This window comes from Pelobates fuscus, chromosome 10, assembly GCF_036172605.1.
Source record: "Pelobates fuscus isolate aPelFus1 chromosome 10, aPelFus1.pri, whole genome shotgun sequence".
Lineage (NCBI taxonomy): Eukaryota > Metazoa > Chordata > Amphibia > Anura > Pelobatidae > Pelobates > Pelobates fuscus.
In genome coordinates, this window is record NC_086326.1 from 44,788,939 (window position 1) to 44,805,434 (window position 16,496).

Below are 16,496 nucleotides of genomic sequence, written 5' to 3' on the forward strand. Positions count from 1 at the left end.
GTAGGGTGTGTATTAGACGCAGTGTCTGTGTATAGTGAATGCAGAGTGTTCAATGTGTGGTGGATGTAGTGTGTGTACTGTGAATACAGGATGTTTGTGTAGTGGGTGCTGTGTGTATAGTTAATGCAGAGTGTGTGTCAGTGTAGTGAATGTAGTGTGTGTAATAAATGCACTGTGTGTTAGTGTAGTGAATTCAGTGTGTGTTAGTGTGTAATGAATGCAGAGTGTGTGTGTGTTAGTGCAGTGAATGCAGAGTGTGTGTCAATGTGTAGTGAATGCAGAGTGTGTGTGTGTTGTACTAGTGAATGCAGAGAGTGTGTTAGTGTGTAGTCAATGCAGTGTGTGTGTCAGTGTAGTGGATGCAGTGTGTGTCAGTGTAGTGGATGCAGAGTGTGTGTCAGTGTAGTGGATGCAGAGTGTGTGTCAGTGTAGTGGATGCAGAGTGTGTGTCAGTGTAGTGGATGCAGAGTGTGTGTCAGTGTAGTGGATGCAGTGTGTGTCAGTGTAGTGGATGCAGTGTGGGTCAGTGTAGTGGATGCAGTGTGGGGCCAGTGTAGTGGATGCAGTGTGGGTCAGTGTAGTGGATGCAGTGTGGGTCAGTGTAGTGTAAGCAGTGTGGGTCAGTGTAGTGTAAGCAGTGTGGGTCAGTGTAGTGGATGCAGTGTGGGTCAGTGTAGTGGATGCAGTGTGTGTCAGTGTAGTGGATGCAGTGTGTGTCAGTGTAGTGTAAGCAGTGTGTGTGTGTAAATGTGCAATCTGTGGAGGGGGAGGGGTGGGGAAAGTGGCATTTTTACATTAATTTTATAATTGTATATTAAATTAATTAAATGTTTCTCCCCCCTCCCTGCTTCTTACCTGTGTCCAGGGAGGGGGGGAGATTCCATCCTTGGTGGTCCGGTGGCATGAAGGGGCCCCCGGCCCCCAGTTACCCCAGAGGGGGCCCAGCACACAGCTTCTTCACATTCAGCTCATTGCCTCCAATAACTCTCGCGAGACCCGCGGAGCGTTGCCATGGCAACCGGGTATCGCGAGAGTTAATAGAAGCGAGAAGAAGAGAAGCTGTGTGCTGGGCCCCCTCTGCGGTAACAGGGAGCCGGGGGGCCTGCGGCTGCACACATAGATAGCGATATTCGCTATCTATGTGTGCAGAGAATGAAAGAGGGGCCCAGGACTGCTAGAGCAGTCCGGGCCACCCAGGGCCGCCGGGCCCGTGACAACCTTCATGGTTGTCACCCCCTGATGGCGGCCCTGGAGCTGGGTATCCAGTCATCTGGATTTCCCCTTAATCTGTACTGTGTTTTTGGATTTTGCCTCCTCCTGCTCCAACTTCTGGTGAACTGTTACCCTAACTCGCTGAATGCGTTTATGTACCTAGCCTACTACGCTTAAGATATGCATTGTTTATAACTAGTGGATACTTCTATCCTGATTTATAAGGATACCAACCGTGCTTACAGATATCTAGCCTATATCATTCTCTAAGCATGCTAATTTCTAGCTTAGAATATGTCATGAATCTTGTCTCGCGGTAGGTTTGCCTAGCTTGTTACTACTTACTTATTATAAAATTAAGCAGTTTATGCAAGAGTCTGTTTAGTACTGTACAGCAGTCATTTAACCATTTTGGATATCCTTGCTAACACTCCATTTTCTCTTTTCGGTAATTATACCATATCTGGCCTCAATAAGAGAAAGATTGACAAAATAAAATTTGATAAAAGGAATGGAGCATTTTAGTTAAGAATAAAGGCCAAAATGCAAAGTCGGGGCCTACCACGCGGCACAGACACGAGGCCTGGAAACACTTCTAGACGGCCTCCTGGCAGCACACAACATAGGTGAATCGGAGCCCACACTGCTGACCCCACAACCACACAACCTCCATATGGGTCGCAGATCACAAAAACCCGACAGGGACATCGGAGCCATGCTCCAACGGCCAGCGGCACCTAAAACCCTGCTAAAAGAGACCCTGCAGCCTGAAATGCCATGGGGCTCTGAACAGTACACACCACCTCCACACCTACAGGAACACCCGACGAGCCTCCATCTCACCGACAGCTCGGCCCCGACGACCAAAGGTGATCTCAAGGTGCTCCTCTCTGACTTGCATCAGATGATGGCTGCGGACCGAGCGCTTCTACAAAAAGAAATACAGGCCAATACAGACCGCATTAAGGCTGCAGAGGACGACCTCCAAAGCACCAAAACCGCAGTATCCAACTTTAACTGCACAGTACACCAAATACACACCCAGCAGTGCAACCTTTCACAACGGGTGACCCACCTAGAAGATCAACAACGCCGCAACAATATTAAGATTAGCGGCGTCCCAGCCGAGGTAACAGCGGAGGAGCTGCCCCATTATAACCGGAGGCTACTAGCCACTATCCTACCACCCGCGGTCAACAAGAAACTCACCCTAGAAGGGATATACCACATTCCAGGCTCAGGAACCACCACCGCGCCACGGGATGTTATAATTCGCTGCACATCAGCCAACGACATGGCCCACATCATGGCAGTGATCTGAGGAAAGATGCCCATACAATTTGAGGACTCACAACTACACTTTTTCCAAGACCTCTCCAAGGCAACTCTTGAATGGCGCAAATCACTGGGGGAAGTAACCACCCACTTTCAGTTCTCGGGGGTGCAATACCGCTGGGGTCCAGCTGGTACTCTAGTGGCGAAACACAATGGAGCTATACATACCCTCCGCATGCCTGATGACACTACAGCATTTCTGGAGGCGATAGGACTGCCATTACCTTCTGCGGGAACTCCCGCCGACGGCTCCGACGGCCCTGACAAATCCTGGGATATGGATAACATTTCATCCCCAGAGGCCCTAATATGCAAGGGACTTAACTACCCAGAGCCCACACAGGACTCACACTGCCAAGTTGGCCCAAAGAACGTGGCTCTGCGCAGAAGTTCGAAGACGACCCATTGTTATGTCTTCATCTCATGTTTTAACCTGGTAAGCCTTAATTTTACGTTGATGTTATTTTTTACTTAATGATGCACAAGTTTACCAGCGACTGGCACGGGGCACGGCTCATATATAGGAACACTACCTCAACAACACACCCTACTTGGTGGGACATCACCCCCCTACTCACCCCAACACCCCTTAGACTAGGGGCATGATGCTCAAAGAGGGGCAGACAAGCCTGGCACCGAACCCACCTAAAGATCGAAACTTTAGGACCCGCTACGCCTCACCCAACAATCCATGGACATAACATGGCACCTAGTTACAGTAAAGCACTAACGAGTACGCACTACACAACCTTAAGCTACGCTCATCACCGGCCCCCACACTACGCTACACATAACATAACCATACCTCACTCTGGGCTCCCAGGAGCACCCTACACCAGACGGAACAACAAACCTTCACCGCATCACTCCATCTATCCTAGAGAGGAAAAAGCATGTAAAATGAAAATGTGCAGACCAGCTAGCGTGACCACTGTTATAACTATGACTAAGCAATGTATGATATTCTTGTTTCATGCTGATAAGTGTTTCTGTCAATAACAAATGCACTCCAAAAATAAAGAATTACAAAAAAAAAAATAATTTAAATTTCTTTAGTTTGGAAAAACAGCACCCCAGAGGGGATATGATAACATTATACAAATATATTCAGGGCCAGTAAAAACCATTATCTGGAAATCAATTCTAAACAGGGCTATACATAGGACGAGGTCACGCATTTAGGCTGGAAGAAAGGAGATTTCATCTAAGGCAAAGAAAATTTTTTTTTACAGTAAGAGCAATAAGGATATGGAATTCTCTGCCTGAAGAGGTGGTTTAATCAGAGTCCATACAGATGTTTAAACAGCAATTGGATAAATACTTCCAAAAACATAACATACAGGGATATAATTTCTAATTAGTGGGGTAATAGCTGCTTGATCCAAGGAGATATCTGACTGACATTTTGGGGTCAAGAAGGGATTTTTTCCTAGTTTGTTGCAAAATTGGAAGCGCTTCAGACTGGGTTTTTTGCCTTCTTTTGGATCAACAGCAAAAGCATATGTGAGGAAGGCTGAACTTAATGGACGCAAGTCTCCTTTCAGCTATGTAACTATGTAACTGTGTAACTAAATGTTTTTGTTTTTTTCCATGGTCTGAGGAAACACTATTGAAAACATTTTGAAGTCAGAATTCGTTGCTCACAATTTTATCACATGACAGGAGGCTTCCTATTTTGCATTTCTCTCTTTACTAAACTCCATAGCAGTAAAGAAAGTGAAACATTTAACCAATGAAAAATGCAATAGGGAGTAGGAAGTTCCCAACAATTAGGCTCCTCCCCCTCTTTCTTTACTGCTCCATCGCAGACAGGTCAGAGCTTTTGGCTCCCCTTTTATATGTCTATATATATATATATTGAATTCATTGATTTTAATGCATATTACTATTATTTGTTGGGGATTATTATTTTAAGCTTGTGTCACCTCTACTGTTTGAAAAACGTTCATACATTTATTTGCTTATTCTGGTAAAAAATTGTTACTAAGAGTTTATTTTTTATTCTGTTCATGGTGTTATTTTACCCTATTATTTGTATTTCTATTTTTTGTAGTTTGGGGGGACTTCCCCTTGGCAACCAACCTGCTCGTTTCCCTTTATTTTACCTCTTCATGAGGTAATCTCATTCTCTGCTCGGCTCCCGCCCAGCCCCCTTTTTCTTCCCGCCCGCGGGAAGAACCGGCCGCATAGCCTCCTTCCCGCCCGCGGGAGGACTCTGCCGCATAGCCTCCTTCCCGCCCGCGGGAGGACTCGACCGCACGACGGTTTTTCCTCCTCCGTCGGTCACCTTATCCCCTATCCCGGTCTTTCAGCCGCTTAGTCGGCTCTGTCATTGCGCGGCTCCCACCCCCGCCGGCATTCTCGCGGCGGCCATTTGCAATCTCGCGCCTCGCGAGATTACGGCCGCCATTTTGAGTATCCACTCAGTTCGGCGAGTCTGCGACCAGAGACAGTCCGGTTAACCTCTAGAGGTCAGTCTTTTTTGCAAAAAAATAAATTGCTGTATCCAGGCACTTAAGGGATCATAACCCTGTGCCTGTTAAGGGTGCTGCCCTATTTTGTGCTGCTTGTGGAGGTCGCCTTGTGGCCACCTCTGTGATCCTGGGTGAGGCCCAGAAATACTAAAGCCCAATAGTGTGGTGTCATTTATATTCTCAATATTATTACTGTATTTGCTATTACTGTTTTGGTACGATTACCCTTTGCCTGATTAGGCAGCTTAGATCCTGCTGGGATCTTAATCACACCTTATAATCAGACTCTGCTGGAGTCCACAGTACCATCACCACCACACACCCTGCTGGGGTTTTTACTCTATACTTGGAGTACATATATATATATTACACACTACGGTACCCTGTTAGGGCCGACATAGTGTTATTCATATAAAAAAATATACAGCTGAACTGACCTCTAATTAATTTTTCTAATTAAATTTTTCTAATATTCCCTGTGCCAGAAAATTTATTAATCTCAATATGGAAGCTGCTCAAAATACAGCAGACCTCCAAACAATGATTAATGAGGCGGTAGCAGCCTCCATGGAGAAAGCTCTCTCCTTAATGATGGCCTCTAATGCCGAGAAGAGGAAACCATCAAAAACCCACCGACCCCGACACGATTCGGATTCCGAGGATTCGGAACCACATACGAGCCAAGAACCCTCCACCGGCAAACGCCACTGGAAGGGGGAAAAGGGCCGACAGAACCCGGCCAAGGGTAAGACCCCTGCAAAAAAGCTTAAGCCCTTAAAGGACACTACCCCGCCCCCGCCACCTGATTACTCCTCGGATGAGGAGGATGCAAACAAAAAATCCTTGGCAATTATAGATGAATGGCAGGCGGAGGGATCAGACTCCTACGAGGACCCATGGGGCTCCGAGTCCGAATCCCAACATAAACTCGTAACACACAAGTTACTGGGAGACTCCCAACTTCAGGACACCATGGATGACCCGCAGGAAGACGAAGACGCCATTTTTGACCCATCAGGTCAGAAGCTGTTTGATCCGAGGAACCTAAGACATCCTCGTTCAGGGGACTGGACACCCCCAGATCATCTTGCAAAGTTCATGCACCTTTGGCTGAGGAAATCCATGGACAAGACGGTCCGCAACCGACTTCGGTCCGAATGTCCAAGACCTTCTCTACCCGACCACGTGGCAGAGACACCAGAATTTGACCAGGTGATGACCACCTTCATGTCCCGAGGTGGCCGGGACCCACGCAAAGGCGTGGAGAAGGGCTTCAGAGCAGTCCAGGACAAACTGCTAGACGCAGTAGGACCGCTTTCCAGGATCATGTACCTGGCGGACGATGCCCTCACAAAGGCAGACCAGTTTGACGCGACCATGGTTCGCGAATGGGCTCATGATGTTCGGGAGTGGGCACAAAGATGTTTTTGCTTTGTGGGTAACACGAATACAGCCCTCTCCTCCGAGCGGCGCAAGGCAGCACTACTCCGTATCGACGGAAAGTTGGTGGAATTGGGCACCAAGGAGTTAGGTCCTCTGGCACAGGGCAAACTGTTTGGCGATCCTTTCCTCAAGGACTTGAACAAACACGTAAATATCTTTACTTCCCTGAACAAGGCTCAGTCCTCCATGAGGAGAGTATTTAGACAAACCCCCAACAGGGGGGTTTTTGGACGGGCTGGCCGCCAAAGGGGCCGTGCTGCCAGCCAATTCTGGCCTTCAGGCCCCCGTAACTCAAGACCTCACTCTTTCTACCCGGTGGTGGGATACAGACAACAATCCTCATATACCCGAGGAGCGGATAGAGGCCGTGGACCACGTACACGAGGCAGAGCACGTTTCTCCACAGGTAAGCAATCACCTAACTCATTACCTTACTCTCCGTCCAGCAGGTCGCATATCTTTGTTCTTTCAGGAATGGCAGACCATCTCCACAGACGCGTGGATCCTACAAACGGTTCAAGGGTACATCATCGACTTCACGTCGCACCCACGACAAACAGTCACACCGCACCCGATCAAATGCTCGACAGAAGATACCAAACTCATACACAACGAGTTACTGGAACTTCGATCGAAAGGCGCAATAGAACCGGCCTCCGGACCTCGGGGTTTTTTCAGCAACATATTCCTAGTAAAGAAGAAATCAGGGGAGTTTCGACCCGTCATAAACTTGAAAAGACTCAACGAGTACGTCACGTACAGACACTTCAAGATGGAAGGCATACATCTCCTGAGAGACCTACTACAGGACAAAGATTGGTTCACGAGGCTGGACCTAAAAGACGCATACCTCTCAGTACCCGTCCATCTCTCCTGTCGAGAATTCCTACGATTCCACTGGCAAGATCGCCCCTGGCAATTCACATGCCTCCCATTCGGCCTCAGCTCGGCTCCATGGTGCTTCACCAAATTACTGAAGCCGGTAGTCGCTCATCTTCGCGCACAAGGAATTCGTTGCATTATATACCTGGACGACCTCCTACTGTTCTGTTCCGACAAGTCCAGACTGACGCAACACACGAACTATACCACAAACCTACTATCATCCCTGGGTTTCGTTGTGAACTTTCGCAAGTCAGCCATGTCACCATCCCAAACGGTACAATTTCTAGGATTCGAGATAGACTCCACCACGAGCACCCTACGGCTACCTGCCTCAAAGATCTCGACCATTCGCAAAGAACTGCGCAAGACCATCCGCGCCCACACCATTCCACTCCGCACCCTCGCTCGAATAGTGGGACTACTCTCAGCCTCCATACAGGCGATCTTTCCGGGACCACTCCACTACAGGGCAATGCAACGCCTCAAAGCATCCTTCCTCAGACACAACCCATCCTACGACCAACCAATCCCGGTCACGGAGGAGGTCAGGGACGAGCTCAGATGGTGGCTGGACAGCATGGAAGCATGGAACGGTCGGGCCATCTTCGGGAGCACGCCCGACTTAGTCCTGGAATCGGACGCCAGCCTCTGGGGATGGGGCGCCACAAGCGCAGGCACATCAACAGGCGGGACCTGGACCTCCCAGGACCTCAACCTACACATAAACTGCCTAGAACTCCTGGCAGGATCATTTGCCATCCGCAGCTTAGCAAAGGAAAAGACGGACTGCTGCATCCTTCTAAGGATGGACAACATCTCGGCAGTCCGCTACATCAACCGCCTGGGCGGAGCCCGATCCCGGATCCTCTCGGAAATAACGAAGGAGATCTTCGATTTCTGCCTACCCCGCAACATCTCCCTCAAAGCGGAATACCTTCCGGGGGAAACGAACCTCACAGCGGACTGGTTTTCACGCCACTGGAGGGATGCCAGCGACTGGAAACTGGATCCACAGATCTTCCAGAGTCTAGCGGCACACCGGGGTCCATTTCACCTAGATCTGTTTGCGTCTCGCAACAACAGACAAACTCAAACATACTTCAGTTGGCTCCCAGACCCGGAGAGCAAAGCAACGGATGCATTCCTACAACCATGGCCGATCACGGGAGCATATGCCTTTCCCCCCTTCGCCATGATAGCACGTACCATTCACTACCTGAGACAGCAGCGGGTATCCCTGCTACTCATCACACCTCTATGGACAGGACAACCTTGGTTCCCGGACCTCCTAGCCCTATCTTACAAGGACCCTCTCCTACTACCCTCACACCAATATACTCTCACAGATCCGAAAGGGAGCCCTCATCCGCTCGTCCTGGCCAACCGACTCACCCTAGTGGCTTGGACTCTTTCCGGGGTGCCTGGCAAGTCGGCGAACTACCGCAGGCTGCTAAGGACCTCCTATGGGACTCATGGGCTCCAGGAACTAGAAGATCCTATCTACACGCGTGGAATTCCTGGTCCAATTGGTGCTTGGAACGGAATATCGATCCATTTACAGCCTCTATTCCTACCATCCTAATCTTTCTAACACACCTATTCTCCTCAGGACGATCATATAGGTCTATTAACGTAGTCCGCTCAGCCATTTCAGCGGCCCATGTTCCCACACTGGGAATCCCAGTGGGAAAAGACCCACTGATATGCAGACTTTTAAGAGGCATTCGACTACGACGACCCCCGGAACCAAAATATTCACGACTCTGGGATGTCGAGGTAGTCCTCCGCTTCCTGAGGGAATGGCCGACCAACGACAATCTCTCCCTCCGGCAACTCTCTGCGAAACTAACAGTTCTACTTTGTCTAGTTTCATTCCGCAGGGTATCGGACGTCCGAGCGTTCGACATAGACGCGTTCTCGGTCTCCCCGGAGGGAGTCACATTCCAGATATCGCGTCGCACGAAGTCTGACTCTGCGACGGTTTTTTACCCTTTCTTCAATTCCGATCCACAACTCTGCGTCGTGGCCACACTACGGCGATACGTGGAGGTTACGCTTCCGATACGGACTCCACCCTCGGGGCAACTCCTCGTGTCATACGTTCGACCACACGTCCCCATCACTACTACTACCCTAGCCAGATGGGTTCGGTGGATTCTTTCTTTAGCAGGCATAGACGCTTCCTTCGGTGCTCATTCTGTACGTGGAGCGGCAGCTTCCTCAGCTTTCACAGCGGGTGCCTCTCTAGCAGATATCTTACGTTCCGCGGACTGGTCTAGAGAATCCACTTTTCGCACTTTCTATTTCCGCCCGAACTCCGACGCGGCCTTATCACTATTACAGCGTTAAAAATGCAAAATAGGAAGCCTCCTGTCATGTGATAAAATTGAAGATTATGCTAGCGTCAGTGTACTTATAATCTTAATTTTAATAATGACAGGAGGCGAGTATTTTCCCACCCTTTCCCACCCTAGGGAAGATGGGAACATTTGAATTCTGATACCACATGTCTCTTTTCTCACTTATATCACTACATCTGTTGTAGCGGGTTTGTTCATCTGCTAACACATTTAGACAGGGGTTAATATATATCTGTATGTACTCCTATTTGTTTACTAAGATTGGTTATAACCTTATCATAAAATATCGTAAAGGCTAAAGGTCACTGTAACAAACAGTTCGGAGATCCCATTCTAACCCATTTCACACTCTCATTTCAGTCTAATTCTGTGCCATCCTGGAGTTTCTTCAGTAAAATACCCGGACTTCTTCTTACCCCATGAAGATCAGATGTTCACCCGTTGGTGCCGATTACAGTCTTCATCATCCCACTATGAACGTTCACCAGTTGTATTTTGTTATGTATTGAACTTTATCTTACTATTGCGATGTCGCTTCTGAAAGAGGGGGAGGAGCCTAATTGTTGGGAACTTCCTACTCCCTATTGCATTTTTCATTGGTTAAATGTTTCACTTTCTTTACTGCTATGGAGTTTAGTAAAGAGAGAAATGCAAAATACTCGCCTCCTGTCATTATTAAAATTAAGATTATAAGTACACTGACGCTAGCATAATCTTCAATTATCTTCACTTTACATAATGCAGCTATGGAAATACAAATCTTTTCTCATTCCATGCCTATTTTTTGTGCTCCCACCACTGCGGAGCTTATTGCAAGTGAACTCCAATGTTGAGGCCAGAATAGCTTAATTGCAAAAATGACCAAATCAGGAATATTTCCACTGAATTGATTTTTTTGTAATTAACGTATGACGGGCTGATCCGGTCACTTTGAGAACTGATGCAGAACGTCAGACAAATCTCTCCCCAAATGGAATAAAATCCTTTAATTTACCACTCCACCCTGTACCTTTACTTTGCAGGACATCCAGAATGCCTAGTTGTATTGTCTAGTTGCTCCAGGGACTGTGGGAAGCTAAATACACACCTTCTAGGCACAGAGTGCTTTAGTGGGAGATACCTTGAGTCACCATGGAACTGTTTCCTGGATTGGAAATATGCTGCAGTGCGGCAAACTTCAATTAGATATCTCTTGGTTCCCTGAACATCAAACAGAGTGCTATTTGGAGAGGAAATCGGGGAGGCGAGGAGGCATACAGTGACACCCTGAACTTGTGGAGACTCCTTTCTGTGGAACCACAAGAAGCTGGTGTCGGTGACCGAAACTGACAAACCAAACATTGTGGAACTCTGCATTGGATTGAAAAAATGGCTGCGGCTTGGTCACAGTTCATCCAGTGATTGTTTTGGCTAGACGCCTCTGATACAGGTGCTTTTTAGACAGTTTGCACTTCTGAACCAGAACTCTCTGGGAATATCAGGTGGGGAACATTTGTTTTTTGGGGTCTTTTTGTATAGGCACCCTGGTGTCTGGTAGTTAATTAAATGATCTGGCTGTTGATTAAGTTATGTCCCAGACACCAAGGCGCCAGGATGGGATTACATTGTGTGCCTCGATGAGCCCCCGTTGGGAGTGTGTGTATAAAAACTTTCAAGCTGTTAAATAAAAGTTGTTTATGCTATACCATTCATCAAGCATCAGCTGGTGTTTGGTATTGTAGTTATATTTACTCTAAACCTCCTGACCCAGGGAAAGGGAATACGTGGAAGATGAGACTCAGTCCGAGTGTAGGAACTCCGTCACAACATCTTTTATTGAAATTTTGCATTTAGATGCAAAAAGGGAATAGAAACCAGAAAATCAGGTTAGCAAGTAAGCATGTGAGAAACAAACACCATTGATTGCTGCTTATTCTACTTTAATTTCATTGTATCTTCAAACTCAGTCCGTATATAGTAACGGAGCTGGGAGCCAGGTATAGAGATAGAATGGAAGAAGGAAAAAACAGAAAGAAGGAAAAAGACAACCGAAGAACAAATCCCCGGCCAGGCGTGCAGGAGGAGACTGCCCCAAGGACTACACTACCAGAGATACAGGCCAAAGGCCTGAGGAACATAGGCCTCCATCCTGGGACTACAGGTTTTCAGGAAGTAATTTCATCAATATTTTTCCATTCTGATCAAATACCAAGTCCTGGCATCAAGTTAGGCCTGTGAGGGTGGAACTGCCTTACAATTCTTAGCCAAACAGAGTCGCAGGACCACACATAGTCTGAAGATACATTTATGCACTGCACAAGGAGGAATAAGATCCCTATTTAGAGACCCAGCCCAACAATTTTGACCTAAAATGTGAAATTGAACTGTCAATGCTCAGCAATGCTTGGATTATTGAACAAACCTCTGTAGCCTTAATTAAGTATCCCAGCCCTTTAAGAATGGTACTGCTAGTAAAAGATGGCAGGATTGATGTAATTCACACTTAGATGGAAACATGGAAGAAGGCTGCTAAATGCTAAATCTCAACATTTTGTGTGTCTTGTTTCCATGGTTTCATACAGAACACAAACATTCCACAGCACATAAGCCACTCGGGCCACTTAACAGTGAAGCTGCAAGACACAGGTTCTATTATAATATCTAATAGTTATTTAATGGCTGGACGTGTTACACCATCACAAAACTGTCCGCTTACATATGATTTACTGGCAGAACCTCTTGCAGCTTCACGTAGCTGTCTTTTGGAGTAGATTACATGGTAGCACCTGTTATGATGTCATACGGCTATGCGTTCATAGCTCAGGTAAAGCTTGTTATGTAACAGTACAGAGCCTCATATCACCTCACCTTCCTACAGGTCTAAGTTGGACATCAGGGGGAGTAGCTTGCACTGGATGTGGAATGATTTCACCCTGTGGGTCTGCCAGTGCTGGGCTACCTCCCAGGGATGGACCGGGATCATTAGTGCCAAGGAGGGGAGGAAATGGGGCTATGGCTGGCAAATAGCTTCCTCTGGGCACTTCTGGTCCAGGAGATCACCGCCTCTCCTGTCTGGCGAGCACTAGGCCGCATCTACCACATAGAGGTATGAGAGCTCCCTGTACTCTTTATCCACTTCTACTTGTGTCAGGTTGGTCGAAGAGCCACAGTATCACATGTTTGGCTTTATTAGAGCTGATTGAGCTTGTCAACATTGTCTTAAGGTAAGGCAAGATAATGGAGGAGCTCACTTGAGAAGCAAAACTGTTATCTCTGGATAGATGGGTATCCGATTATTGATTAGAATTATTTTATGCAAACCTATTAATAATATAGAACAAACAAATGTAAAATGTTTTAACACAGTGTATAGAAAGTTGAAAGTGTTTTTTAGCTTTCCTGAGAACACTATTCTTTATTCGTTTAAATGTATTTTTCTCTTTTATTTTTCCCCAATTTGCTCATAGGGAACATGTACTAATAAAAGTGTTTTTATAGTGTTTTCCAATCAGAGTTTTCATATCTTAAAACCGATACTTTGCAGTATGCAGTGAAATATTTAGTACACATTATAAGTTAGAGCACACAAAGCACAGCAGTAAGTATTCTGTTTTCTAGATATTTCACAGTGTATAGTAATGTGACTGTAACTAAGAAATATGCAGAACTGCAATTGGACTGCAGAAGTTATAGGCATCAATCACTCCACAGTGTATTCATAATTCTTAATTTGATTTATGCTTACATAGAAGAAATGAGGTCTGCACATGCAGATGAAGTGTGCCCAGAAAGTGCTACCAAAATTTTTCTTTGAAGGACAAAACAGAAAAAGTAGACGTTTTGGGCACAAGCCCTTTTTCAATGCAAATGTCGAAGGACATTTGGGGGGTGGGGGAGGAGTGAATGAGACACATGGGGGGCTGGAGGGGAGAAGGAGACACATGAGGGGGGTCGCGCCGACATGCTGGAGCAGGCAATGGCCGACCATATGTCCACTACCACCCATGACGCATCGGACCCACCATGTCGGTGATTCCTGAAGTGTATGCAGCCTTACGAACTCTTGATCAGACTGGGTGATATTATGTTATTTTATATCTGTAGATGGCTGCCTGGCCTTAACATGCCTACGTTTACATGCTGCACCTTTGACCATAGCTTACCGCTGGCATCCTTCTCATAGTAACACATAAAATGCTAGCATTCATGGCACCCTAACACTGCAGAAATCGTTAATCAACCTTCACCCATGCCTCGCTTGCAACAGAAAAGTTTTGGGCCATAGTGTTTATTGTGTGTTCCCACACTCTGCCTGTAATTGTACCATCTGCCCTGCCTTCCCGGGTGAGTCACTTAGGAGCAATCCTGGATAAGCAACATCACCACACAAAACATAGTGTCTACACACGTGTACCGTATTCACTTGTCTAATTAACCTTATAGTATATGTATATCCTGCCTGCATAACTCATCTAGCTATATAACTAAATAATGTTGTACATCATCTTGTTAGAACGCGACCTTAACACAAAAATGTGCAAGTACAAACGTATACCCCAATGTAATTATTGTCTGACTAACACGAGGAATGCCTTTGGGGTACCCCGTGTAAAGCTGTAACATCTTATGCACTGCAAAAAAAAAAATACACAATATTCATTTTTGCTGACGCTGATTACTTACAGTACAGATATTTAAACAGGCATTTAACCTTTAGCTTGTACCTATTATGTAAGTGTTACAAGAATATTGAGAGGAAATGGTAAGTTTAAAGAAATCGAGAATATATATTTTTTTTCTTTCTCTTATGTTGTTTAATTCTTCTTACCCCTTACTTTAGTAAATATACGCACTATGTATATTTACATGTGAATTGAATTTGTTTACCGTTTGATTCATTGCAATCTGTAAATAAAAATCGGAAATAGAAAATAGGGAAACAGCGGCCAAATCTTATCATTTTGTAATCATGCGCATTGTAACGCCCAGCCCCAATCATAGCACATAGCCAATCCCTGCACTGCGAGTTTCAACAAGTTTGATACTTTAATAGCCACATTTAGAATTGCAACACTGTATAAATATGAAAAGTGACTTGGTACAATCCTATAATCCCTAAAGTCGTGTTAGCTAACCTTTAATTTTCTATTTTATTGAATTTCAGTATGCCCTTCAAAGAAATGAAGGGGCTCTTTTCTAGCAGCAATCACCAGTATTGACTTTCAACCATTTGTGTCAAAATCATAATTCAGTACAGAGGGATTTATTTTGCATTAGTTTAGAATTTCTTCACTAAACACTGACTTTTAATGAACTGAAAACCAAATTGTAACATTTAGGCTACAATAACTATTTATGTTTCCTTTCAAAATGTAATGAATGAACCACACAGAAACTGTACTAGGCTAGTAAGAATTTAAAGGGACACTATAGTCACCAAGACAACTTTAGCTTAATGAAGCAGGTTTTGGTGTATAGAACATGCCCCTGCAGTCTCACTTCTCAATTCTCTGCCATCTAGAAGTTAAATCACTTTGTTTATACAGCCCTTGTTACACCTGCCCGCACGTGACTTACATAGTCTTCCTAAACACTTGTATAGAGAGATCTAATGTTTACACTTCCTTTATTGCATATTCTGTTTAATTTAGAATGTCTCATCTCCTGCTCTGTTAATAACCTTCTAGACCTTACAGGAGCATTCTGTGTGTGATTACAGTTCAGTTTACAGAGCAGAAGATTAAAACTTTGAAAGCAAGTTAACAACTAATTGAAAATATTTTTTTCCCCTTTTTTATGAAAGCTGTGTGAATCTTAAACCAGAGCCAGGGAAGGGGGAATCCTTATTGTTGATAGTCCAAGAAGAGTAGCTTCCCTGGTGGTTCAGCCTATAGGCTCTTACAAGCTTCAGCGTTTGGAACATGGTTGTGATAACCAACAGCAACTCTCTAGACACCCAAACTCACATGGCACTTTCCAGGTTTAAAGATAGCAACTGCGGTGGCCATCTTTAGCAAACTATCGTGGAGGCTGGCCCGCACAGAGGGGACCCAAACCCTGCGGCAGATGGGACCTGAACCCCAGGGTAAAATGTACAGCAGTACTGGGCCCCTGTAAGTTATGGGGTCCAGGGAAGCTGCCCCTCTTGCCCTACGGTAAAGATGGCCCTCTCCCTGACTCCAAAATGCCAAGCTAGGTAATTGGCTGTCTGAGAAAGACAGGAAGGAGAAGTGATAGGTGATACACTCATGCTATGTGACAGAAATACCAGGAGCTGGCCCCTCCTAAAATCAGCCCTATGGTCATGCTCAAAGTTCAACGTTAAACTCTAGTATGTTCTATAAATCACATTGTGACACCATACTTTGATTGAATTCAAAGTATTACATGATTTATAAAAGCCGCGATTGCTACCTGCTGTATTAACCCATGTGCTGTACAATTAACTCTACTTATGATGCATTAAAGTGGCACTGTCACAAATTATATAATTTAAGCTGCCTCTCTACATATTACAGGGGACCCAGGGCTAACAACGAAATGGTGCCAGAATAAGACCCAGAACTTTTCAAGACTCCACTCTGGGCTCCAGCACTTGTTAGCCTGCTCCCCCCCCCAGAAATTCCCCCTACATTTGATGCCATGTTTATATGTTGTGTCTGAATCAGCTACCACAGCATACAGTGAGGTAAAAAAGTATTTAATCCCCTGTTGATTTTAAACGTTTGTCCACTGACAAAGAAATGATCAGTTTATAATTTTAATGGTAGATGTATTTTAACAGTGAGAGACAGAATAACAAAAACCA